The 26,548-nt window shown below is 44.4% G+C and overlaps 1 long non-coding RNA gene across 1 annotated transcript in view; it reads left to right on the top strand.

Moving 5' to 3' along the window:
- LOC134336849 (uncharacterized) overlaps positions 1 to 26,277 on the top strand; it is an 84,409-nt gene extending 58,132 nt beyond the window's left edge. The window contains exon 3 of the long non-coding RNA XR_010015895.1: positions 25,416 to 26,277. This is a non-coding gene — a long non-coding RNA (uncharacterized LOC134336849). The remainder of the gene's footprint in view (positions 1 to 25,415) is intronic.
- Positions 26,278 to 26,548: the final 271 nt, after the last annotated feature.

The following is a 26,548-nucleotide window of genomic DNA, read 5'->3' as shown; positions in this document are numbered from 1 at the left end:
CAAAGATCCTTCTCTGTAGTGAATACTGAAGCAAAGTATTCGGTAGGTACCTCTGCTATCTCCTCTGGTTCCATACACTCTTTTCCACTGTCACACTTGATTGGTCCTATTCTCTCATGTCTTATCCTCTTGCTCTTCACATACTTGTAGCATGCCTTGGGGTTTTCTTTAATTCTGTCTGCCAAGGCCTTCTCATGGCCCCTTCTGGTTGTCCTAATTTCATTCTTAAACTCCTTCCTGCTAGCCTTAAAATCTTCTCGATCTCTATCATTACCTAGTTTTTTGAACCTTACATAAGCTTTTCTTTTCTTCTTGACTAGATTTACAACAGCCTTTGTACACCATGGTTCCTGTACCCTACCATCCTTTCCCTGTGTCATTGGAACGTACCTATGCAGAACTCCACACAAATAACCCCTGAATATTTGCCACATTTCTTCTGTACATTTCCCTGAGAACATCTGTTCCCAATTTATGCTTCCAAGTTCCCGCCTGATAGCCTTATATTTCCCCTTACTCCAATTAAATGCTTTCCTAACTTGTTTGTTCCTATCCCTCTCCGGTGCTATGGTAAAGGAGATAGAATTGTGATCACTATCGCCAAAATGCTCTCCCACTAAGAGATCTGACACCTGACCAGGTTCATTTCCCAATACAAGATCAAGTACAGCCTCTCCTCTTGTAGGCTTATCTACATATTGTGTCAAGAAACCTTCCTGAACACACCAACAAACTCTACCTCATCTAAACCCCTTGTTCTAGGGAGATGCCAATCGATATTTGGGAAATTAAAATCTCCCACCACGACAACCCTGTTATTATTACACCTTTCCAGAATCTGTCTCCCGATGGATGTAGAAGGTGCATGGAAGGAGTTTGAGCAGCAGCCAAAAAACAGGAACTGGGGCTATCTGTGGGGAAGACAAATCTCATGGTTGTATACTGTGTACATACTTTGATAACAAATGTACTTTGAAACTTTCAATTTTGGGCAGGCAGAAAGATATGGTCCAAAGCTGATCTGAAATTAAATTGCTTGGCAAACAGGATTGTAAAATTATGTGATCCAATTTTAGGAGTCATTCTTTTGTCACTGTTTGCCAGTTAACAGCATTTGCATTATGACACAACTCATTGCTGAGCCTGTAGTGAAACAAATGTGACCCGCTGGTTAGCTCCTGGTGTGGAATTGTCCCAAGCCGATTAGGTCAGCAGCAGGTTGCTCTCAAAGTTCAAAGTTCAATGTAGATTTATCATCAAAGTATGTATATGTCACCATGTACTACCTTGAGATTCATTTTTTTTGCATGCATTTATGGGATAAAAGAAATATAATAGAATTTACAAACAAAAACTATACATAGAGAGACAAGGACTGACAAACAACTAATGTGCAAAAGAAGAGAAACTGCAAAAAGAAAAGAGAACATGAGTTGTAAAGATCCTTGAAAGTGAGTCCATAGGTTGTAGAATCAGTTCAGAGTAATGGTGATTGAAATTATGCATGTTGATTTAGGAGCCTGATAGTTGTAGGGTGATAACTGCTCCCAAACCTGCCTGTGTGGGATCCATGGCTTCTTTACCTATCCTGGGCATTGGCTTTTGGTTCCTGGGCTCCAGGTATTCCCTGGTTGTCTATCCTGTCGTGAGATACGCTTCCAGCTGTCGCAGGACTTACTGGGCTGCCATTGAGAGAGAGCGCGGTTAGAAATTTCAAGGCTCTTTCCTGCAAATGAAACGTCTAAACTGTGAAAACCCATCTGCTAGTGTGCATTTGTGAATGTTTGCTTTAAGAATTGCCCCGTAAGTTTAGCACAGTTCTGCTACGTGTACTAAAATAGAAGCACTGGTGAAGTCAATGAATAGTGAAGACACAGTTTAGGTGTGCTAACAATTGCTGTGAAAAAAATTCTACTCCTGTTGCCTCTGGTTATATTGCTGATGACTTTAGATCTGTGTCTTCTGGTTACTGCTCTTCTGCCCGTGAAATGTTTCTCCTTTCTAACTCTTTCAATTTCTCAGATAATCTATTAAAGTACACGAGACACAGTGCAGAAATGCAATGAAAATTTATTTCCTCACTGGGTGATTTACAATGCATGAACTCCCCACTGACATTTCTCACACTCATGGTTCACTTGGCTGTGATGGTTACTTCGTTCGAAATTTCTTGCAGCAGACTGTCCCCTCCATCTTCACCTGCAGCACAATTGGACTGGTTCAGCCAGTGAAGTGATCTTGGATAATGACCTTTCCTCAGACTTTATTTATAGGTACAGGGTGGAACCGGTTCTTCCAGCCCAACGAGCCGCGTTGTCAGCAGCCCACCTATTTAACATAAGTCTAATCAGAGGACAATTTACAATGAGCACTAACGTACTAACCGGTCTGTCTTTGTACTCTGGGAAGGAACTGGAGTACCCAGAGAAAACCCACATGGCCACAGGGAGAATGTACAAACTCCTTACAGATGGCACTGGAATTGAACTCTGAACTCTGACACCTCATGCTGTAATAGTGTCGCACTAACCACTAGGTTACCATGGTGCCATTCTTCTGATGGCAATTTGCTGATGACCCTTGAATTGTTAGTACTCACCAAGCAATATCAGCCAGTTTTAAAAATTCTCATATCAAAACCCCCTTTGACCTAATGCTTCCTTATCAGAAAAGCTCCTCAAACTCGTCTCTGCCCCTCCATTGCTGACCTTTACCAGATCTTCTATTTTATCCCCTACACCATTTGATCTTCTAATTTCAACTCCCTGGATCCCAAATACTGGAATTTTAAAGTTCAAAGTAAATTTAATATTGAAATACATATATATCACCATATGCAAACCTGAGATTCATTTTCTTGAGGGCATACACAGTAAATTCAAGATGAACGGCCGCACCGGACAAACAACCAATGTGCAAAAGACAACAAACTGTGCAAATACAAAAAAAAAAGCAATAAATATCGAAAACATGAGATGAAGAGTTCTTGAAAGTGAGTCTATGGGTTGTAAGAACAATTCAGTGATGGAGCAAGTGAATTTATCCACTTTGGTTCAAGGGCCTGATGGTTGGGGGGTAATAACTGTTCCTGAACCTGGGGGTGTGGGTCTTAAGGCTCCTGTTCCTTCTTCCTGATGGCACCAGAAAGACGAGAGCCTGGCCTGGATGGTTGTGGGTGGGTGTGGCCTTGATGATGGATGCTGCTTTTCTGCGACAGTTCTCCGTGTAGATGTACTCAATGGTGGGGAGGGCTTTTCCCAAGATGGACTAGGCTGTATCAATTACTTCTTGTAGCATTTTCCTTTTAACAGCACTGGTGTTTCCATGCCAGGCAGTGATATAACTAGTCAATATACTCTTCACCACACATCTATAAAAGTTTGTCAAAGTTTTAGATGTCATGCCAAATCTTTAGAAACTTGTAAGGAAGTAGAGGTGGTGCCGTGCTTTCTTTGTAATACCAATTACGTGCTGGACCCAGGACAGATCCTCTGAAATGATAACACCGAGGAATTTTAACACCATAAATCATCGAGTTGTTTTGTTATGTCTCCCCTCTCACTGTGAAACGGGGACACCCCTTTTTCCATTATTAGGGAAAGAGAGAGCCTGTGGTATGTCAAATACCGGGTGAATGAGTAGTCTTTGGGGTACTGCAAGTCTGAAACTTTATTGTTGCTTTGCTGCTGCTTATGCGTGGGTGGGGGAGCTTTGGGGTTCTAACATTTAACTGTCATTCATTCTATGGGGATGTATATTGTATACATTTCTCTGACATTAAATGTATCTATTCAAACCTATTGAATTTAAAGCTGCTGACCCTCTCTTCCGATCCTCAGAAGAGGACTGGCTCATGGACTTCCAGTTTTCTCTTCACAAAGTTAATAATCACTCATTAGTCTTGCTGATAGTGAGTGGGAGGTTGTTGATCCCCAAACTGTGGAATTTTTTCCTCAAACTTCTGCTCTTCTCTAACACCCTCTCCTCCAGTGTAACCTTCCTGTAAACCCACTGCTTTGATTGGTTTTCTGCTGAATTGTCACTTTATAGGGATTCATTGTCAAATAAAGTCAAAATCTGCTCTTCTTATATTATATATCCACAAGTAGTTATTGTTGTTATACTATATACTACATGATGTAAACCAGTCTGGAGGATCCTTTAGGATCTGAACCTTCTACAGGTCCTATTGCCAGATTTCCAAAAATAGATTACACTCAATCTGGCAAGTTGCATGATGTGGTCGGTGAGTGAAGAATCCTCTATCCACAGGAGTAGTAGATGAGTGAAGAGGACATCCACCCACAGAGGAGGAAGAGAAAAATTAATCTGCTCCTCTTTCCATAGATGCTGCCTGACTTGTTGAGCGTTTGCAAGGTTTTTGTCAGGAAGCGCTTGACCCAAATGCTTAGTAGCAGTGTCACAACCACGGATTCGGCAATTGTGCTTGTGAATTTGCACGTGTCAGCTAATTATTATTTAATCGTGATAGTATTTAACTCCATACTTGTCATCGTGGTGCTTGTTGAGACTTGGACAGAGCACAGCAACGCTTTGCTATTGTTTTGCGTCGGCCTTGCCTGAGAAGTTGGACTGTGGAGTCAAGACTCGCGGTATTTGTTTAATAATTAAATGTTCATTTCAGCTGCAGTGTAGGCTTCGTTTCCCTTTCGAGAGTTTTAATTAATGACCCTGTTTGGCCTAGCATTTATTGTTTTATTTTCCCTTGAACACTGGTCGCATTAAAGTTTTGTGAACTATGGACCTGCTTCAGTGTTTCTCTCTCCGCACTTGGGCCATATCCGAACCGTGGTGACAACCAGAGACAATTCAGTGGTGAGCAATAACTTTAATAATAAACTACAAAATAACAAGCCACAAGGGGCCACGAAACAAGAAAGAACAGCTACTTAGGCATAAGGTAACAGAAGGCTGGGAGCAACTGGATGAGGCTGGCTGGTTGTTTGAATGAACATGGATTGTGGATGTCAGCAAGGTTACATAGGCTGCGGGTGATGAATTGGAAACAAGTGGCAGGCAATTCCTGTTAGCTGGGTGGAGATTGGGAGGAGCTTGCACCTGCAGACCTGACAGGAATCCATCCCCCACCCCCGCCCCCCACAGCCAGTGCTCAACGGCGTAGGGTGACTTGGATGGGTCCGATAGAACTCCCTGACAAGTGATGGATCCGAGATGAAACTGGACAGCACCCAAGACCTCCCCTTCGGGCTGAAACCTCCCCAGATGAATAGGTACCGCACACACTGCCCACGAAAACGTGAATCCATGAACCGGCAAACTGTGTGCACTGGACCACCTGCCGCCAGCCTAGTTTCCGGAGGCGCAGGGTCAGGTGGTTTGAGTCGTCCATGGAGAACGGGCTTTAGGACACATGGAAGGTAGTTGTGATTCTGGGATTGGGGGCAGCTGGAGACAGTAATTGACCCAGTTGACGTGATGGGCGATCTTGAAGGGAGCAATGAAGCAGCTTACGGGATTTGGTGCACAGGAGCAGATCTTGGAAGGACAGCCAAACATGGTCCCCAGAGTGGTCTGGCTGGACACTGACAGTGGTTAGCCTGGCAGCAGTAGGCACATTTGGCAGCTAGGATGGCACTCCATGCCCTCTTCCAAGCATTCTGCCATCGGCCTACCAGGGCCCTGGCAGATGGGACCTCCACTGTTGTTGCTTCCTCTACAGGGAGAAACTGGGGTTGGTAGCCATGAAGCTCTTCAAAGAGTGACATATCTGTGGCAGGGGTGGTGTGTAGGCTGTGGGACAGCTCGATCCAGAGCAGATAATTCTTCCATGAGGTGGAGTTTGAGGTGGCAAAACAGCACAGAAACTTCTCCACTTGCTGATAGGCTCTTTCTGATGGTCCATAATTTGTGAATGATATAGAAACATAGAAAATAGGTGCAGGAGTAGGCCATTTGGCCCTTCGAGCCTGCACCGCCATTCAGTATGATCATGGCTGATCATCCAACTCAGAACACTGTACCTGCCTTCTCTCTATATCCCCTGATCCCTTTAGTCACAAGGGCCATATCTAACTCCCTCTTAAATATAGCCAATGAACTGGCCTCAACTGTTTCCTGTGGCAGAGAATTCCATAGATTCACCACTCTTTGTGTGAAGAAGTTTTTCCTCATCTCGGTCCTAAAAGGCTTCCCCTTTATCCTTAAACTGCGACCCCTCGTTCTGGACTTCCCCAACATCGGGAACAATCTTCCTGCATCTAGCCTGTTCAATCCCTTTAGAATTTTACACGTTTCAATAAGATCCCCCCTCAATCTTCTAAATTCCAGCGAGTATAAGCCTAGTCGATCCAGTCTTTCTTCATATGAAAGTCCTGCTATCCCAGGAATCAATCCAGAGGACAAACTCACCGAGGTGTGGAGGAGGGAGCAGAAGGTTCACCAGAACTGGGAGACGAATTGTAGGCTTGGTCCGATATGATGTCCAGGGGGAAGTCGTGGAGGCAAACTACATGTCAGACAACCAAGTCTGGCATCTCAGTAGTTGATTGAAGTTTGGGGAGGGCAATGAAGTGAACCAGTCCACCACTGTCATGGTCGTCGTGGCTCCATCAGAAGGTGGCAAGCCCGTGATGAAATCAATGGAGGTGTGGGACCATGGGCGTCAAAGAATCAGCAGGAGCCCAGAGGGACACTGATTGGAGGAATTGAACTGGGCATGCTGAGTGCAGGAAGCGACGAACTGATGTACATCTGCGATCATGGTGGGCCACCAGAGCTGGTGCTGCAGAAAATGCAGAGTACATTGTCCGCCTGAATTGCCGGGGGAGGGGTGAGGTGTGAGCCCACTGGAATGCCTCAGAGTGTGCAGCTGCTAACGTGTACATATGGTTGTCAGGGTGCTGGCTGGAGCAGCCCTGTGCAGTAGGGTAGGGCCTAGCAGATCTGGAGTTCAAGGTCATATACAATGGGGCAAGGATCTGTGAGGTTGGAATGATGGGCTGATAGTTGATCTCTATTTCATCTGGGTCAAACTGTCATGTGTTGGTGTTCTAGGAGCTGGGTCGGTAGGAGATGAAGAGGGACACGAGGTTCTGGTGGTCAGTCCAGATCTGGAAGGGTTTGGTGTTTCCCAACAGCTGGTGTCTCTATTCCTCCAAGGCCAATTTGAAGCTGAGTTGCTCCCTGTCTCCTACTCCATAATGGCGCTGTGTAAAGTTGTACTCACACTAGAGTAAGGCACAATGGCGTGTATTCCCGTCTGGTCCTTGCAGGGAGAGGATGACTCCAGCGCTCATGTCAGATACATCCACTTCTATCATAAAAGGTCCGGAGGAGTTCTGATGGTGGAGAATGGGAGTGGTGGTAAACCATCCCTTGAGCTCCTCAAAAATGTGGTCCACGGCAGCAGACTGGGTTACCTGTGAGATAGGCGGTTTGGTGAGGGAGGTTAGAGGAGCTGCAGTTTGGCTGTAGGTCCTGATGAAACAGTGGTAGAAGATGGAGAATTCAAGAAGTGATGTAGGTGTTTAAGGGCACATGGTTGTAGCCAGTCAATGATAGTATGAACTTTCTCTGGGTCCATGGTTATGTCCTGAGGTGAAGGGAAGGAAATGACTGGGGTGTGGAACTGGCATTTTTCTAACTTGCAGTACAGCTGCTTTTCGAGGAGATGCTGAAGGACTGAATGGACATGATACACATAGTCTTGGGGGTCCTCGTGGAAAATGAGGATGTCGGCGATGTAGGGGAACACATACCTGTGTAGCACGTCTTGAAGTATCTCATCGATGAAGGCTGGGAAAATGGCTGGACTATTAGAAAGTTTGAAGGGCATCACCGAGTATGTAGTCGCATGTGGATGTTATGAATGCTGTCTTCCACTCATCCCTTTGTCAGATGCGGATCAGGTTGTATGCGCACCGTAAATCCAGTTTGGTGAAGATCTGGACCCTGCAGAGTGCTTCAATTGCGCTATCCATCAAGAGGAGTGGGTGGCGGTTCTTAATGGTGATTTTGTTGAGTCCACAGAAGTGAGTGCAGGGATGGAAACCTCCATCTTTCTCCTTGACAAAGAAGAATCCAGCACCAGCTGGGGACTGGGATGGTCGAATGAAGTCATGTTGTAGCACTTCAGTGATGTAGTCATTCACGGTTTGAGTTTTAGTAGCGGAGAGGGAGAACAGATGGACCTTGGGGAGGGCTGGTGCCCGGGAGAAGATTGGTCATGCAGTCGTGCGGTCTGTGAGTTGACAGTGTGCTGGCCTCCCTTTTACTGAGAGCGAAGGCTAAGTTGTGGCATTCCTATGGAGGTTTGGTGAGGTCCAGGGTTTCTTCTGTCTCCATGGATTTACAGGGTAATGTTGACTGAAGTTGCAGGTGGATCCCCAACTCAGCTGTGAATCAGATGACCAGGCAAAGTGAGGTTCATGAGTGGAGAATCAGAGGTAACTGAAGATGAGAGGAGTGCTCGGTGAGTTGATCGAGGAATTGGATGGACTTGCGATCCTCTCCAGTGCTCGTGCACAGCTGGAGTGAGCTCTGATCATCTCAGACCCCAAAGGGCATCCATCAATCGCTGTGAAGGAGAAAGGGCGAGGGGCAGGCTTGGTAGGGAGTCCAAGATGCACACACAGAGTCTGGTCCAGAAAATTGCCTGCTGTGCTGCAAGTCTCCAGAGCCTCCTGTGCACGTAGAGCTGTCAGGGTGGGGAGGAGGCCAGAGAGAGTGAGTTGGACTATGGTGTTGGAATGAGGGGCTGGGGAGAGCTGACTCCTCGTTTCTATATGGTGGTGCCAGTTTCCAGGGCACAGGGGACATTTGATGTGTTGGAGATTGGTTGCCCCACAATGAGTCCACAAGTTATTTCTCCACTGACACGCGCTTGGAGGTGGGGAGGGGAGGGTTTAAGGGAGCTCTCCATCGTTGCATAGGTTCTGGAGGTGTTGATGATGAGTGCTCTGAGGCTGAGATAGTTCAGGAAACAGAAATTAGGTCCTGGCTCTGAGCTTGAGGATCGTTCCATCAGACGTTCGTCAATAAGAAGGACCAGAGTGATGAGGTTTTGAGATTGGTGAGCATCTCCCTGGTAGATAGCTTGTCTTTCAAGCACTTCTGGAGGCCATGATGCTACTGGGCCAGCAGTGCTTCTACGTTCCAGCCATACTCTGCCGTGAGGGTCCTGAATTCCACTGTTGTATCCGAGCACGAGCCTTGACACAGGTGAAATATCTAATCCACTGACTCCCTTCCACTTCCTGGATTGTCAAAGTCCTGGCACATCTCAGTGGTAAAATCTTCATGTAGGTTGCAAGTGGGGGTTTCATTGCCCCATTTAGCAGTGGCCCAGGCCGGTGTACGCCCACTCAAAGAGAAGCGAAGAAGGCAATCTTGGCTCAGTCCGTTACATGTAGAGATGACTGGAGCTCGAAGTGTAAGACACAATAGGACAGGAAGTTGTGACGTCTGCTTGAGGATTTATCGAAGAGTTTGTGCACCAGGATCCAGGGCTTTGAGAAAGGAGGTTGACTGTAGCCAGGTTCTTGTACCAAGACAGAGAATTGGTTGAGAGTGGCAAGTAGATGGTCAATAGTTTCTTGCTACTTCTGGATCATGTGCTCATGTCAGCAGACGACTTCCTTTAGGCAAGCAAACTCAGTTGGGTCAATCACTAGTTCAACCATCTTGTCAGGAAATGTGGAGGAGCCTCGACCCAAATGCAGAGCAGTGGAAAAGATTTGGCAGTGAGCAATAACTTTAATAATAAACCGCAAAATAACAAGCCACAAGGGGCCACAAAACAAGAGAGAACAGACACTTAACATGACAAGGCAACAAGGTAACTGAAGCCACACACATCAAAGTTGCTGGTCCATTTCCGACACCTCCCTCCCCTTTCTAGATCTTTCTGTCTCTGTCTCTGGAGATAGCTTATCCACTGATGTCTACTATAAGCCTACTGACTGTCACAGCTATCTGGACTATTCCTCTTCTCACCCTGTCTCTTGCAAAAACGCCATCCCCTTCTCGCAATTCCTCCGTCTCCGCCACATCTGCTCTCAGGATGAGGCTTTTCATTCTAGGACGAGGGAGATGTCCTCCTTTTTTAAAGAAAGGAGCTTCCCTTCCTCCACTATCAACTCTGCTCTTAAACGCATCTCCCCTATTTCACGTACACCTGCTCTCACTCCATCCTCCCGCCACCCCACTAGGAATAGGGTTCCCCTGGTCCTCACCTACCACCCCACCAGCCTCTGGGTCCAACATATTATTCTCCGTAACTTCCGCCACCTCCAACGGGATCCCACCACTAAGCACATCTTTCCCTCCCCCACCTCTGCTTTCCGCAGGGATCACTCCCTACGCGACTCCCTTGTCCATTCGTCCCCCCCATCTCTCCCCACTGATCTCCCTCCTGGCACTTATCCTTGTAAGCGGAACAAGTGCTACACATGCCCTTACACTTCCTCCCTTACCACCATTCAGGGCCCCAGACAGTCCTTCCAGGCGAGGCGACACTTCACCTGTGAGTCAGCTGGGGTGATATACTGCGTCCGGTGCTCCCGATGTGGCCTTTTATATATTGGCGAGACCCGACGCAGACTGGGAGACCACTTTGCTGAACACCTACGCTCTGTCCGCCAGAGAAAGCAGGATCTCCCAGTGGCCACACATTTTAATTCCACATCCCATTCCCATACTGATATATCTATCCACGGCCTCCTCTGCTGTAAAGATGAAGCCACACTCAGGTTGGAGGAACAACACCTTATATTCCGTCTGGGTAGCCTCCAACCTGATGGCATGAACATCGACTTCTCTAACTTCCGCTAATGCCCTACCTCCCCCTCGTACCCCATCCGTTATTTATTTTTATACACACATTCTTTCTCTCACTCTCCTTTTTCTCCCTCTGTCCCTCTGAATATACCCCTTGCCCATCCTCTGGGCTCCCTCCCCACCCCTTGTCTTTCTTCCCAGACCTCCTGTCCCATGATCCTCTCGTATCCCTTTTGCCAATCACCTGTCCAGCTCTTATACAGCAACTTTGATGGGTGTTGCTTGAATTTCCAGCATCTGCAGAATTCCTGTTGTTTGCGTTTTTAAGGTAACTGAAGGTTAGGAGCAAGTAGTTGAGGCTGTCTGCTTCATTTGTGTGAGCAAGGATTGTGGATGTGAACTGGGTTTAAATAGGCTGCAGGCAGTGAGTTGGAAATGAGTGACAGGTGACTCCTGTCAGCTGGATGGAGACTGGAGGAGCCATTATTGCATGAATATATTTTCATCATGTAGAAATTAGGTTTTATATTCTGGATATGAGTAGTCACTTATTAATTACAATACTGTGTGCATTCAATGTGTTCTGGGAATCCATTGCTTTGGTCATTAGGACCAGTCTTTCTGCACCAGTTAATCCCAATGACATTTCATGCTTTTTAGGCACCGAATCCTAAATGTCCAGTAAGGAGACCAGCAGGAAGCCTGACAGTTTTCATGATACAAATGTTATATTCTGTAAAATGGGTCAAAGATGCAATGTTAAATGGCACAGCTAAATGAATTATAGTTATCCAAAAACACAGCTTTCACTTCTCAAGGATATAATTGAGCAAAGATGGTATCTTTTAAAAATTGGCTTAGTATTGTCACAAATACTACAGTAAAAAGCTTTTGCATGCCATCCCATAGAAATAATTTAATTGCATTAGTACCTCAGGGTAGTGCAAAGGAAAGTGGTACTAGGGTAGGGTTAGACCAACACAATACAGAGCTTTGTTCTGAGTTTGGAACTCAACCCATCCAATGGAGAAGAGGTTTGTGACCCCATGATCATGCTTCAAAATCAGTTATCCTGTATTATCAAAGAACTGATCTCATTGATATTTGGTATGGTCTCCTTGTTAGAGTTTTCAGAATAAGTTACTCTGTTATTTTGGTCTGTGTATCTGAAGCGATTGACTACAGTATAAAGACAAGACGGAGTTCTAATGAAATAGTAAACTTTATTATCATGGTCTTTGCCTTTCATTGGATTGTAGAGAGCTAAACAAACTCTTACTCAATTGGGAGAGGCACAATTCAACTTGATACTGTCTATGATCTGTAGAACTGTTTTTGTGTGTGATTGGACTGTGTAAAATTAATGACCGTGGTGTATTGGGAAAATTGTTTTGTTTTTATGATCTTATGTTATAGTCTTTATGAAAACCCTATAACTTTTTTCTGTATGGTCCAGGAGTATTTGAATTATTTATGTGCAGACAGTGAATATCACACAATGCAAGAATCTGTCAAAAAATAATTTTGTCCTTGTTGCACTTTTTATAATCTGGTTACTGACCAGAGGACTGAACCTGAAAAGTGTGCTGCTTGCAAGTGGGGAGCTGCTGCAATTGTGAATCATAGGGGTCTCTCTACCATCCACTGGGGACAATTCTCAGGAGTGCAGTGTATGCAAGAGTCCCTCCCATCCATCCAGCATCCTCTTTGACTTCCTACCATCAGGCTGGAGACTCCAATGCATGAAGACAAGAGATGTCAGAATGGGAAACAGTTTCTTCCGTCAAGCCATTAGGCTTCCGAGCTCCCTGTTGTATCACATTTGAAGTGTCATTGGTTAATTTGTTCTGTATCCTACAATATTTAATTTGTGCACTTTAGTTTATTTATGTGTAATTAATTTGTAGATTTTATTCTCACTTTGCTAGATTATTGTGTGTATGTTATATGTGTGTTGTGTGTACCACTGTGCTTCACGCCCAGGTCCGGAGAAACGTTTTCTTGTTTGACGGTATACATGTATATAGATAAATGACAATAAACTTGACTTGAAGAGCATTTCTAAATAAGACCTGTCATTACACTTCTTTGCCACAAGGTGGAGTCGCTCAGTAAATGCTGTAATAGACACACTGGTTCTCAGAGGGAGCACTCATTCCCAGCTGGAAAATCTCAAGGATTCTCATCCCAGAATCTGATTCTCAGTCCTGGATGCTCATGGATCGCAGTTGGACAAACTCACTGGTTCTCAGTCAGGTAGACACTAATTCTCTGTCAGTGGAAGCCATTCTTTCTATGTCATGATTCATAGTTTGCAACTGGCTGGCACGAGGTGTCATGTGGAACCACAGTTAGGGTCACGCTTTCTTCAGTCAAAATCAGGTTTGCTGTCATATGCACAAGTGCGAAGAAAAAAATTACTTGCAGCAGTATCACAGTTATGTAACATCAGAGAAACAGATTTACATGTTTGTTCAGGGGCCCTGATTTTAGTGACTTTTTTATATAGCTCTGCCGAGATCTGTTCTGGAACCCCTGCTCTTTGTGATTTTCATAAGTGACAGATGAGGAAGTGGATAGGTGGGTTAGTAAGTCTGCGGATAACATGAAGGATTGGGCAAGGGTTAAATCATGGATTGCTGGCGGTATGGCTCGAAGGGCTGGAGGGACGTATCTCACACTGCATCTCAATAAATACTGGAGTTGCGGATAGTGTAGAAGGTTAACGAAGGGACAAGGTGGCCCGTTTCTGTGCTGTAATTGTTATATGGTTAATACAGTGGGATAGTGACAGAATGTAGAGCTGGGCTGGGAATTGCAGGTGGAGTTCAACGTGAAGAAATACGAAGCAATAAACTTTGGAAGGTTGAATTTGAAGTCAGAGTATAGGGTTAATGGTGTGATTCTTGACAGTATGGAGAAACAGTGGGATCTTGGGGTCTACATCCACAGATACCTCAAAGTTGCCATGCTACTGTGTGGGGTAGCTAATAAGGTGTGTATGGTACATTGACCATTATTTGGGGATGGAGTTCAAGAACTGTGAGGTAATGTCCCAGTTATATAAAACCGTGGTTAGACCGAAACCCAATAGCGTGAATGGCAGTGATGCTTCACTACCAGATGAGCTCTGTCCTCTATGCCCGTTTTGATAGGGGAGAATTTAACTACAGCTGTGAAGATCGCTGCTGCAAGGCAGAAGGCTGTGATGGAGTACCTGGTAAGGCTCTGAAAACTTGTGCCAACCAACTGGCAGTAGCATTCAAGGACATTTTCAACCTCTCACTGCTATGGTTGGAGGTTCCCACCTACTTCAAAAAGGCAATATTACACCAGTGCCTAAGAAGAGTAGTGTGAGCTGCCGTATTGACTATCACCCAGTAGCACTTACATCTAAAGTGGTGAAATGCTCTGAGAGGTTGGTCATGGCTAGAATGAACGCCCGCCTCAGCAAGGACCTGGACCCACTGCATTTTGCCTATTTCCTCAATCGGTCTACAACAGATGCAATCTCAATGGCTCTTCACAAGGCCTTAGATCACCTGGACAATATAAACACCTATGTCAGGATGCTGTACGTTGACTATAGCTCAGCATTTAACACCATCATTCCCACAATCCTGATTGAGAAGTTACAGAATCTGGGCCTCTGTACCTCCCTCTGCAATTGGATCTTCGACTTCCTAACTGGAAGAACACAATCTGTGCGGATTGGTGATACCATCTATAAATTTGCTAATGATTCCAGCATTGTTGGTACAATCTCAGATGGAGATGAGAGGGTGTACTGTTGAAAGATATACCAGCTACTTGAGTGGTGTCGCAGTGACAACCTTGCACGCAATGTCAGTAAGGCCGAAGAGCAGATTGTGGACTTCAGGAAGGGCAAGATGAGGGAACATGAACTAATCCTCATAGAGTTATCAGTAATGGAAAGAGTGGGCAATTTCAAGTTCCCGAGTGTCAATATTTCTGAGGATTTTACCTGGTCCCAACATATTGATGCAGCTATAAAGAAGGCAAGGCAGTGGCTATATTTCATTGGGAGTTTGAAGAGTTTTGGTTTGTCAACTAAAACACTCAAAAACTTCTAAAGATTTACTGTGGAGAGCATTCTGATAGTTTGCATCCCTGACTGGTATGGGGGGGGGTGTGGGGTGGTGGGTGGCTGTTACTGCACAGGATCGAAAGAAGCTACAGAAAGTCAAAATTAGTCAGCTCCACCTTAGGTACTAGCCTCCTTAATGCACAAGATATCTTCAAGGAACGGTGCCTCAGAAGGGCAACATCCATTACTAAGACCATAGACCATAAGGCCATAAAACATAGGAGCAGATTTAGGCTATTTGGCCCATTAAGTCTGCCCCACCATTCAATAATGGCTGATCCTTTTTCCTCTCCTTAGCCTCTCTCCCCAGCCTTTTCCCTGTAACCTTTGATGCCACGTCTAATCAAGAACCTATCAAGATCTGCCTTAAATACACCCAATGACCTGTGGTAATAAATTCCGCAAATTCACCGCCCTTTGGTTAAAGAAATTTCTCTGCATCTCTGTTTTAAGTGGACACCCCTCTATCCTGTCGCTGTGCCCTCTTGTCCTAGACTCTCCCACAATGGGAAACTTTCCTTCCATATCTACTCTGTCTAGGCCTTTCAATATTTCAATCAGATTCCCCGACATCCTTCTAAATTCCAATGAGTACAAACCCAGAGCCATCAAATGTCCCTTCTTATGATAACCCTTTCATTCCTGGAATCATCCTTGTGAACCTCCTCTGGACCCTCTCCAATGCCAGCACATCTTTTCTAAGATGAGGGGCCCAAAACTGTTCACAATACTCCAGGCAAGGCCTCACCAGTGCCTTATAAAGCCTCAACATCACATCCTTGCTCTTGTATTCTGGACCTCTTGAAATGAATGCTAACATTACATTTGCCTTCCTTACCTCTACCTGCAAGTTAACCTTCAGGGTGTTCTGCACAAGGACTCCCAAGTCACTCTGCATCTCAGATTTTTGGATTTTCTCCCTGTTTAGAAAATAGTCTGCACATTTATTTCTACTACCAATGTGCATGACCATGCATTTTCCAATATTATATTTCATTTGCCACTCCCTTGCCCATTCTCCTAATCTGTCCAAGTCCTTCTGCAGCTTATCTGTTTCCTTAACACTGCCTTCCTCTCCACCAATCTTCGTATCATCTGCAAACTTTGCAACAAAGCCGTCTAGTTCATCATCTAAATCATTGATATACAGCATAAAAAGAAGTGGTCCCAACACCGATCCCCACGGAACACCATTAGTCACTGGCAGTCAACCAGAAAATAATTCTTTTATTCCCACTCGCTACCTCCTACCAATCAGCCAATGCTCTAATCATGCCAGTAACTTTCCTGAGATAGAAAAATGAGGCGTTATGTAGGAGGGAAGATGGGAGTGATCTTAGAGTTGGTTAGAAGTGCCTGTACTGTGCTATATTTCACTATGTTCTATAACTTATACAGGAAAAAAATACAATTCGAAAAAAAATGCCAATATAGAGAACGTGTTTGAGAAAGTCAGGAGTCGTGGGACCAAGGTAAGCTTGCCTGCATGGATTCCGAATTGGCTCACCCAAAGAAGTCAGAGGGGTGGTAGCAGATCAAGGATAATCTGCCTGGAGGTTGGTGACCAGTGATGCTCCACAAAGGATCTATTCAGGACCTCCTGCTCATAATGATTATTATAAATGGCTTGGGCGAGGAAGTGGTGTGGATAGTGTAGAAGGTTGTTCTAGTTTAAAAAGGAACCTTGACAGGATGCAGAGCTGACCTGAGAAGAGTCAAATGGAGTTCAAACTGGAAAAGTGTGAAGTGATTCCCTTTGCAAGTTTGAACTTGAAGGCAAGATACAGGATTCTTAACAGTGTGAAGGAACAGAGGGATTTTGGGGCTCACATGTATAAATCCCACAAAGTTCCAGTGATAGGGTGTTTAAGAAGGCATATGGTGTGTTGACCTTCATTTGTTGGGGAGATTGAGTTCAAGAGCCACAAGGCAATGTTGCAGTTTTATAAAACTCTAGTTAGACCACACTTGGGGTATTGTGTTAAGTTCTGGTTGCCTCATTAGGGAAAGGTTGTGAAAGCTTTAGGGGTGACTTGATAGAGGCGTACAAGATGATAAGAGGCATAGATAGAGTGGACTGCACAGTCAGGAGTGGTGGTCGAGGCAGCTACATGAGGGATATTTTAGGGACTCCTAGATAGATTTCTCAAATGGTGAAAGATAATGATGGACCATGTGGGAAGGAAGGATTACATAGACCTTGGAGTAGTCAGCAAACATTGTGGGCCGAAGGGCTCGTATTGTTCCATGCTCTGTGTGAACAGTGGGCAGCAGAGTGTTGCAGCAGGTAGTGCTGATGCCACACAACTCTAAACAATACACTGGCCAGTTACTCCATCGCAGATGGGTCGGGGGTGTATCATGCTGGAGTTAATGGGACAAGTTTGAGACCATGGGTAAAAGGGAAATATATGTGGGAATGAGACTGATGGGGTTGCTTTGAGGGCTGGCAAAGATTTGATGAGCTGTCCCTCTCATGAGATTGGCAATATATATATACAAAGCATTTTGCACTGGCACTGGGAGAAATGGGCAGTGATGGGAAAGTTATTCCATAGCTAGAAATCTGCGCAAGCTGCAGGGGCATTAACAAGTTCTTAATTGGTGCTGTTAAAACCATCCTGCTTCAGTAAGTGGAGAATGTTTGCATTCTGATGAAGGAGGCAGCTGATACCACTCCCACTCGCTCGTTGTTTGACTCATTTTGATCCCCACACCCAAGGGAACTGGCACCAATTAGCTCGCTTCTCTGCAGTGCTCAGCAACTCTACAACGCGCAGTCCGGCTCTGCGATGCATACCACACGCTGCGCGGTGTAATCTATACTGCAGTCAGCATATAGTTCTCTATTGTTTGCATATCACTTGCAGAGGGCAGTGGAACGCCGATCAATATGTCATCATTAGTTTAAATTGGCATGACTGAGTGTCAGTAAGTATGAGCTACTCATAAAGGGCAGTCACTTTAAATCATTGTGTACACCCTGTTTGCATAGGCAATGTTTGTATTATATCTGAACAAATGTATCCTGTTTGTATATTGAATACAAGTCAGTCAAGCACATGTATATTATTCAGGGATGTCTCAAATCCACAAACAATTAGCAATCACCAAATACACCTATGAGCTGGAAACAATTAATATTTATTACCTTCCATTAATTAATTACTTGGTCTAATGGGATAATCCTTTGTGAATATCAAAATTTGTTCGCATAAATGAGCTTTCATGGGAACACTTCAGCCGAACAGGAATATTTTACAACGCAATTGGAAGTTACAACCAGCTTCCAGGACACGACGGAAGAGTCATTTTGTGGTCGGACTTAGAACCTGGTTTATCACTGTCTCGCATGACATGAAATTTGCTGCTTTGATGCAGGTCTCTTTCCCACACCCTTTTTCTGCTTTTGCAAATAAATATCAAAAGGATATAATAGATTGAGCCTCAGTTGCAAATCTATTACCATGTAAAGATAAGAGTTTCTTGATAATGATCTATAATTTATAGCAATTTTTAAAATAATGGATTAGCAGAAAGAATGTGTAGCCCTACTTTAATTCTGTTAATTTTGTACACATCTCTAACTCCTCCTCCCCCTCCTTTCCACTCCTGTTTTCCTCCTCCACTCTTCCTTCTTCTCCACTTCCTTCTCTTCTCCTTCTCACCCAGGGACTCCCAACCTGGGGCCCACAGCCCCCTCGGTTAATGGTAGGGGGTCTATGGCATAAAAAAGATTGGGAACCCCTGCTCTCGCCCCTTCTCTGGTAAAGGCAATGCCTGCACGATGGTGAGGTGTAGACGGCCATAATTTTTGACGATGAGAATTGTAACACAGCTGCAATTTATGGCACAGTAGGAGATACTCTTTCTGCGTTGGTGACTAATCAGATTCTATTCCAAACTTCTGCAGGCTTTTTTGGTGACTTAGCTTCAGAGTTTTATATATATAGGAAATAAGCCCTTCAGCCCATCAAGTCCATGCCTACTGTTGAGCTCCCATTTATAATAACACTTTCCTAATCCCAACACCAGTCAGATTCTAGGCTCTCCTACACAACTCCGGCCATTTGTTGTGACTGATTGACTTACCCGTGGGAGGAAACCCAGGCCATCACTGAGAGGACGTGTAAAACCATGCAGGCAGCACCAGAGGTCAGCATTGAACTGGGCTCACTGGGGCTGTATGGCCAATGCCTCTGTTAGCTCCATCATTGCACCACCTGGGCAGTGAGGGTTTCTACCTCTACTCCCTTCCAGTTATTGCGTTCCAGACCCACCTACCCCTACCGTTACTCAGCAAGGGAAATTCCTCTGTTCCTACCCAAACCCTTTCATTCAAATCTATGCCCTGAATAAATGTCCTCTTTACAGGTGTATTCTTTATAACTTAACTCAGTCTTTTCTAATCAAAGAAAACTATCCAGACCCAGTCAGTGTTTCCTCATATTTATGATTCCCTCAAACTTTTTCTGAACCCTCTGTAGTCCCATCACAACCTTCCTGCAGAGTGGCAACTGGAATTTTGAAGGAGCTCACGTGACCTCCGTGTTATTGCAGTCTACAATCCATTTTATGTCATTGTTCATTCATGGATGTAGTTTTGCAGGATGAGTCACTATTTAATTTAATTGTCCAGCCCTGAGAAATTGGTGGTGAACTGCTGTAGCCTCGAGGTTTGACCTTGCCCTCAATGCTGTTAAGGGAGGGTGTTCCAAGATTTTGACCCAGCAATGCTGAAGGAATGGCGATATATTTCCAAGTCTGGATGGTGTGTGGCTTGGTGAATGACTTCAAAAAGCAACTGCATCCCTAATGCCTTCCTAATCTTCTTTTCATCAGACTTGCTGCCTTCATTGGATCAGCAGACCTCTCCTCTACACTTCTTTACATCATACCCTTCATTACTTATTCCTACCTATTTGCCCTCCTCAAATACACAACCTCATACTTCCCTGGATTGAATTTCCTTTGCCACTTTTGTGCCAATCTAACAAATCCAGTGATATTTTCTCCCATCTAGAACTCTCTTCCTCACTACATTACTAATTACAGAGCTCTGTCATATTGTCAGTACAATTCTTGATAGTGGCTCCTGTATTCAAGTCCAGTATATGGAAAGCAAGGGATGTGGAACAGTCCTGCAAAACTACACAATGTGCAGCCTTCCAGTCTGTAGAATGCCAGTTAAACAGTACACTTTGCTTTCTGCCACCGGGCTAATTTTCAACCTATCTTGTTATTTTCTATTGGACTCCCTGGGGTTTTACTTTCTTCCTCCTCAATCTGTCGAAGGCTTTGTTAATTACATTATTAAGGTGCATGTCTGCTGCACTAAATGCTCTACCTCACCAACACTCTCCTCAGAATCATTCACTTGGTAATCCAGACACGGGTTTCCCTGAACAACTAGGTGCCGACTGTACGTAAATAAACTGTACGTCTCTAAATTCAGTTTTACGCTGTGTTACATACCCCGTAACTGGGTTGCCAAACCAGCAGAAATGGATCACTCAGTTGGAGTCTGGATTACTAGAACTAAGAAAGTTTTATTAAAGAAACAAGCAACACAGTAATCGAAAGGATAATAAGTGCAACAGTTCAGCAATGATAAACACACATGTGCACAGAATTAAGATAACAGCATCAATCAAGCTCTATCGTTGTCTAGGGGTAAATGACCAATTTCAAAGTGACACAAAAGTCCAGTTCGATTTAGTTCAGTTCGCAGTAATCGTTGCCATGGCGATGGACAACGTTGGGGGAGGGAGAGAGAGAACGAGAACGACTGATCATTCAGAACGGCTTCCACTCACAGACCGGCGATATTGCTCACAAGCAGCTTTCGGGCGAGTCCTTTGTGATGTCACCTGAGGTCACCGACTGTGACCCCTCCTCCAGATGCGGTCGATTCTCTGCAGTGAACCCGACACCCAAGCAAGGGTGGACACACACTGGGTTCCCGCTGATCGTACCTTTCCACCCTGTGCGTTTAAGGCTGATCCCCCGATCAGCCGTCCAAGAGCTTTCCACCGACTCGTGAGAGGCGCACCGCTTCCAGGGTCTCGTTACCTCGAGTGTCGCGTGTGTCCTGCCTTAGCGAACCTGTCCCTTTTTATCCCCCTGCTGGGGTATCGCCTGTCCATCACTTCAAACAGTTCAGGGTTCAAAGGGGGAGCCGCTCTAGACAGCTCTCTCTCCCGTCCCTTCATTACACATCTCCAGATGCTGCTCCATTGTTCCTTATCTCTCCTTCCCCTGAGGACAGGTGGCAGACCAACTGCTGATGCCACTGATGCTAGCCCAGGCCAGCAAACATCTTAATTTATGTGTATTCTCGTCACAGCTGTCACTTTAAAATTTCTCTCAGCCATTTGACCACCAACGTCAGGCTGACATACCTGTACTTACTCGATCTGTTCTTTTCTACATTTTGCAACAACCTTCTGATCCTCCAGTAGTGCAATTTAGTTAAAGAGTGTTGTAAAACAATTGAACCTGTGCTGCTTCTGTTCATGAAATGGTATACATTTTATTTGTACCTGACACTGTTAAAGTTGTAGACACAAGAGATTGTGGAGATGCTGGAGGTCTTGAGCAACACACACAAAATGCTGGAGGAACTCAGCATCTCAGGCAGCATCTATGGAGGGAAATGAACGGTTGGTGTTTCAGCCTGACACCCTTCAGGACTGGACAGGCCAGTTCTGGTGATGAATCTCAGCTCAAAACATTGACTGTTCATTTCCCTCCATAGGTACTGCCTGACCTGCTGAGTTCTTCCAGCATTTTGTGTGATTGTTAAAGACACGATGTGTTTTAACATCTCCCTTTCTCCCTATGTTTATTATTTTTGAAACTTAATATTTTCTCCTTAACATCATCCCCTCATCCTTACGATGTATAAAATATTCGTTCAGAACATTGCATAAACCTTCTGCCTCCACACAGGTTTCCACCTTTATTCCTGATCTACCTTTTCCATACCTCTGGTCAATCTGACTGAATTGTTATTGCTGTCTCCTGGTATTCACCTAATGATACCTTTATCCATTAGCCAAACTCATCCCTTTAAAGATAGTAACAGCCCTGTATCTTGTTCAGATTCCTACAGACCAATTGCTTGAATGCAGTCTCCTACCCTTATGTTCTACAACTGTCCCAATTACTGTTTGAGTGTTTGAAATCTCTTATTATTACTGCCTTATTTTTAATACTTTCCATAAATTTGTCTATTTACAATATTTTCTCAAGATGAAATCTGAGACTCATTTTACTTCAGAGGACCTTAAGGTTTATCCAGTCATTTCAAAGGTACATTTAATGTCAGAGAAACGTGTACAATATACATCCTGAAATGCTTTTTCTTCACAAACATCCATGAAAACAGAGGAGTGCCCCAAAGAATGAACGACAGTTAAATGTTAGAACGCCAAAGCCGCCCCCCCCACCGGCTCCCCTCCCTCCTACACATAAGCGGCAGCAAACAACAATCTCCCTCCCCCCATCGGCACCGACACTGAGCACTCAGGCGTGCAGTAAAAGCAACAGCAAAGACACAGACTTGCAGTACTCCAAGACTACGCATTCACCCGGTATTTGACATACCACAGGCTCTCTCTCCCCCTAATAAGGGAGAAAGAGATCTCTCTGTTTTTAGGACCCCTGTTTTAGATTCAGCTAGTAATTAAAAAGGCAAAAGTTACATCAGCATTTCATTGAAAGTGGATTTGATTGCAAGAATAAAGATATCTTATTAAAATTATTAGCACTCTGATGAGACTGCAGTTGGAATATTGTGTACAGACCTCGTCTCTCTGTATGGGAAAGATATTCCTGTGATTGAGTGGAAGGAAGTTTCACTGGTTTGGTTCCAGGGTAGAGAGGATCGTTCAAAGCAGATTGAAGCTATACTCTCTTAGGTTTTGAGCAATAATAGGTGATATCATTGAAGTATGCAATATTCCTGTGAGGATTGACAGGATAGATGTAGGGATAATGCTTCTCCTGACCAACATATCAAGAAGCAGGGATCCCAGTCACAAAACGAGGGGTTGGCCATTCGGGAGAGAGATGAGGGGTGATTGTTTCACACAGACGGTGATGAATCTTTGAAGTTCTCTGCTCAAGAGGGCTGTGGAGGCTTGTTCTATGAGTTCAGTCAAGATAGTGATCAATGTCTTTTTTTTAGGAAATTAAGGAAATCAAGGGGTATGAGGTTAATGGAAGGAAATGTCAATGAACTGTAGGCCTATTCCTGCTTCTACTCCTTACAGACATGTAGCCGGCAGCAGTCTCTCCTTGCTATGAGAGGTGGAGCTGGGATGAAGGGGAGAACCTTTGTTCCCCCAAGGCACATGTCCTGCCAGCTCCTTAACTGCACTGCAGTCACTACTGTGATGTTCTGCCTTTGCTCATGGACCTGAGCAATCAGTGACTGGAAGTCAGTGCTTCTCCTGAACAGGCCAGGGCTCCTGCAGGAGGCCCTAAATAACCAAGTGAACAATGGGACGTACACACTACAAGGCCAATGTCTAACACAGCTCCCGGGAATGAAACACAAGGGATTCTGCAGATGCCGGAAACCTTGAGCAATACACACACACACACGAGGCCAGGCAGTATGGAGGGAAATAAGCAGTCAATGTTACTGGCCAAAACCCAACGAAGGCTCTGATTAGGATGGCCCATCTCATCACCAGACAAGTGAGGGCTTGGAGCTTATTGGTCAGATCTGCTTCAAAGTTTGGACTAACTTCTTAGGGAACATTGATCACTGCCTGATGGACTTATGGTCAACGATGTTTACTTGGAAGTACTTTTCCACAAATATCAAGCAGTAGTAAATCAAGGCAACTGGACTTGCTGTGTTGTCTGGAAGACGTTTCACCACTCATCCGAGAGGCTTCTTCAGTTCTGATCCACGGTGGGTAGTTTTCCAGCTTATAAACTCTGTGGGTTGTTTAAAGGCATAGCAATCACATGAAGGTCATTAAGAGTCGAAGAGGTAATGAGAGGGTCATTAGTCGTATCTTTGCACCTTGTGTGAATGGAGGTGTAAATTGTTGTGGAGACACCGGGGTAGAGATGATAGGATTGCACTGTAAGTTGCTGAAAGGTGGTGTCGTACCCTACCCCCTCTGTTCAGGGATGGGTTTTCCAGTTTGACGAAGATGGCTTCTTTAAACTCTCTTTCAAACCACCTGTCCTCCATGTCCAAAATGTGCACATTGTTATCATCAAAGGAGTGCCCCTTGTCCCACCATGGATCAGACCTGAAGAAGCCTCTCGGATGAGTGGCGAAACGTCTTCTAGACAACACAGCATATCTAGTTGCCTTGATTTACTACTGCTTGATATACAATGACCTGGATGACTGAGAATCTTCATAGACACTTTTCCACAAAGAACAGGTCATGTGGCAAAGTCCAGCTTACTGTCCCTCAAAGTCCAGCATGTTGTGTGGTGGAGGGGTCAGGCCTGCATTCAGCATACAAAGACAGGCAGTATATAAGTGACACTTGATGCCCATAAACTTTGAGTCCACACATCGACTGACACAGCCACACATGAAGGTGGCGATCAGGAAAAGGGCAACATTGGGTACACGTTTGGCCCCATTCTCAGGGTACTTGTGCATAATGTCAAACTTGCTCAATCTTGAATCCCCAGATAAACTGGAAAATATCCTGAGTGATTACTGAGGCAAAGTAGCTGTGAACAGACTATACCCGCACCAAGTGCAGCAGCCCTGTAACTGATGACTAAGTTCTTCAAAATTCAAAGTGATATTTATTATCAGAGTACATATATGTCACCATATAAAACCATGAGATACTTTTTCCTGTGGGCATACTTGGCAAATCTATAGAAGAGTAATTGAACAACAAACTGTGCAAATGCAAATATAAATGAAAAGCAGTAAATAATGAGAGCATGAAATAATGAGATAAAGATCCCTTAAAGTGAGGTCATCAGGGAGGGAACACCAGAAATAGAATGAGTGTAGTTATCCTCTTTTGTTCAGTAGCCTGATGGTTGAGGGGGAACAGTTCTTGAATCTGGTGGTTACTGACAGTTAGTTCCAATTATTGACAGAGATCACCAGTTCCACAGACCCAAATTTTTATTTTACCTTCCCAGTTCACCCCAGCCCATTCTTGTTACTTGCCTTAGGGCTTCCAAACTAGATCCCCAGCACCTTCAGGCAGTGGGTCATGGTGGTGAAGAGCAGGTTGGTTCATTCAGAATTGTAGTAGACAGTGCAGTAAATGTTTTGACTCTGTGGGTGGGAGTCTACCAGTAGCAGGTGAAGATCTCAATAAACATCTTCTGGGTGATAGTTCTTCTCGTTACTCCTATGTATGTGCAAAATTGTACATGAAAGCACTTGTATAAGTTTTAATATGATGGGGACCCTTTCGCATGGAAGTCACACTTGATGCAAAATGGGATTTAATACTTCCAGGGATGGTTTTCTTTAACACTGGCTGTTCTGTGAGTGATGATGTCATCAGTAAGTGACTTCTCAACCTTGTTTTATTAACAGATGTTGCAATGGCAATTGGCAACTTTCATCTTTAGCTCCCGGTGGAAACAAAGGAGCAAGCTGTGCAGCAAGCTGGCAAAGGAACATGAATTATATTGCCTGTCCTTTGTCATCGATGCTCTGACTAAATCATAGAACTCCCTCCCCAACATGATGACAGAAAAAGAACTGCAAAGGTTCAGAAACACAACTTACCACCACCTTCTTGGGGTGACACTGACGTGTAGCTGCCTGCATCCGCCTGCCAAATGTTTTAACACTGGGTGTCACAGTGCTTCCCATAACCATGCCGAGCAGAGATGTACACTGAGATTTCTGCAGCATGATGAAGCTGTGTTTTGGTGTCCTTCACAACGTGGAACTTTGACTGAGTCAGTGATCATCAGAAGGGTTTGGTGAGGTGGCCACTCACACTGAAGACACATTTTTCCTTATCTCTGTTAGGGCATATTCTGAAGTCAGGGTGTAGAACAAATAATAATTTCAGTAGCAATTAATCTTCAGATCTGAATGTGGATTGTAGATTGAATTTAATATGCAGCTCTGAACAATAGTCTTCCTGAAGCTGCAGAATGGTGTTAACAAACCAGGAAACACACATGCACTTGATGTTTGCATATGCATGAATCCAGAGATATAGTCAGTTGGGATTAATATTCATTGTGGGTGTCTGGAGTGTGGGTGTGAAGAAGGCAATGTTTGAAAATTATATGTAATTCAAAGGAAGCATTGTAGGATGCATTATAACTATAGAATTGTCCTGTGATCTTTAGCATATAAAAATGTCATGTAATATTGGGTCAAGCTGGCCTTTTCTTGCAAGAGTGTCTTACTATGATGCCTGTTGTTCATTTTTGCTGAATAAAACACTTCTGTATCCAATAGCTTCAGTGTATCTCTGATCACTTTATTTACACCACAACAATCTCCAGTTTAACAGCTGCTCTTTTAAAACTGAGCCCTGCTTTCCCTGATTCACAGTGGCACTGATGGGATAGTGGTATTCCTATGGGCAGCTGCAGTCTGGAGCCAGCAGCTACCAAATTAACACAACAATCAGGGAAATCTTAAATCCTTTACTTTAAGGATAAATGTTCTTAGTTTGGCTACTTTCTGGGGAGGGGGTCTCCAGA

This window comes from Mobula hypostoma, chromosome 23 (genome assembly GCF_963921235.1).
Source record: "Mobula hypostoma chromosome 23, sMobHyp1.1, whole genome shotgun sequence".
NCBI classification, from domain to species: Eukaryota; Metazoa; Chordata; class Chondrichthyes; order Myliobatiformes; family Myliobatidae; genus Mobula; species Mobula hypostoma.
This window is presented reverse-complemented; position numbering and strand designations above follow the sequence as displayed.